Here is a 1,462-nt window from a genome sequence, read left to right as displayed (position 1 = left end):
TCTGCTTCATACAATTTTACACATTCACAACCATGTGAGTGGTCGGCTAATGTGTAGCTCATCTGGAACATTTTTGAAGTTCTCTGCTTTGTTCAAGGACATCACAAGCTTAGTATCTTAAAACATTTGTGCTTCTAGTCCTGCTCTCTGATTTTGTATTAATGATTATTGTCAGTGCTTCAGAATAATAGTCACTTCTCTTAGGGCTTAAAAGAGCTGCATGATTCCCTTACAGTTTCGTAACAAGGAAATAAAATTCAACATTGGAAAACATTTCAGTAAAATTAAAATCAGAAACACACTGAATTAAAAATTTCACAGTATTTATTATTTATCTTTTTTTTCCTAGAATGAACTGACTCAATTTCTTAACTGACTTGACTTCTGAGTCGAGATGCAGTGAGTTGGTGGCAACTTCCGATGTGCAGATCTGTGAGGAGCATCCCAAACCCACCAGCACAGAAGAAGTGAATGGAAACAACAGCATCCCCTGTGCTGGTCGGGCCCGGGCGGCCCTCGTCGTCTGGACAGGTGTAGAGGGTGGGGTCAGGGGTTGCTGTATATAACAGAAATAGGACAGAATGTGAGAATTTTCTAACTACTCAACTACTTATTTTTACAATCACAGTTCCAAAATGATTGGGACACTGTGCAAAACAAAACAGAATGTGATCATTTGTTAATCCTTTTTGACATATATTCAGTTGAAAACAGCACAAAGGCAATACAACCGCACCACCCTCCAGATGGTCCTGCAGTAATCCCTGTCATCTGGTCCATATCTTTGTGCTTGTGGAAATCCAAGGCTTGCACTTCTCAGGTCAGCATCTGTGGAAACAAAAAAAAAAAGAAAAAACGGAAACTACAAAAACAAAACAACAAAAAAAACAACAAAAATTATTAAATTAATTGGAAAAATTGCAGGAGAATTTCACTGACATTTTTCTGCATTTTTTACTTACCTCTAAGCGTAACCATCAATACCTCAGGAATACAAAAAATCAAAACAGTGATTAAAATAAATAATCAATTTTCTAAGATTCACTGGAGACTTCCACTTAAGTTCAATGTAATTCAATTCAATTTTATTTAAAGTGCCAATTCATAACAGAGTTATCTCAAGGCATTTTACAGGTGTGTATACAACACATTCAAAAATAAAAGAAAAAAGAAGAGAAACAGAGAAAAACATGTCCCAGGGCAAAACCCCACACTGAGTAAGCATTTGGCGACAGTGGCGAGGAAAAACTTCCTTTTAACAGGCAGAAACCTCGAGCAGAACCAGACTCAGTGTGGACGGCCTTCTGCTGCGACCGCCTGGGACTGAGAGAGGAGAGACAGGGAGGACAGAGAGAACAGTGCAGAGCAGGAGCAGCAGGATCCAGGCAGGGCCATGCAGAGGGTTCTGGATCCAGCAGCACTGTCAGTGCAGTAGGCAGGGTCGTATAGGGCTCAGGATCCA

At 39.9% G+C, this 1,462-nt stretch overlaps 1 long non-coding RNA gene across 1 annotated transcript; it reads right to left on the bottom strand.

The window, feature by feature from the left end:
- Nucleotides 1-306: 306 nt before the first annotated feature.
- Nucleotides 307-1,040, bottom strand: LOC124052717. Its single transcript, XR_006842036.1, has 2 exons — nucleotides 737-1,040; nucleotides 307-556 (listed from the first exon to the last, which is right to left on the bottom strand). It is a non-coding gene; the product is annotated as an uncharacterized LOC124052717 (long non-coding RNA).
- Between the last annotated feature and the right edge of the window lie 422 nt (nucleotides 1,041-1,462).

This window comes from Scatophagus argus, chromosome 21 (assembly GCF_020382885.2).
Source record: "Scatophagus argus isolate fScaArg1 chromosome 21, fScaArg1.pri, whole genome shotgun sequence".
Lineage (NCBI taxonomy): Eukaryota > Metazoa > Chordata > Actinopteri > Scatophagidae > Scatophagus > Scatophagus argus.
Note: the sequence above shows the minus strand (reverse complement) of the source record. Positions and strands in the feature narration are given on the sequence as shown.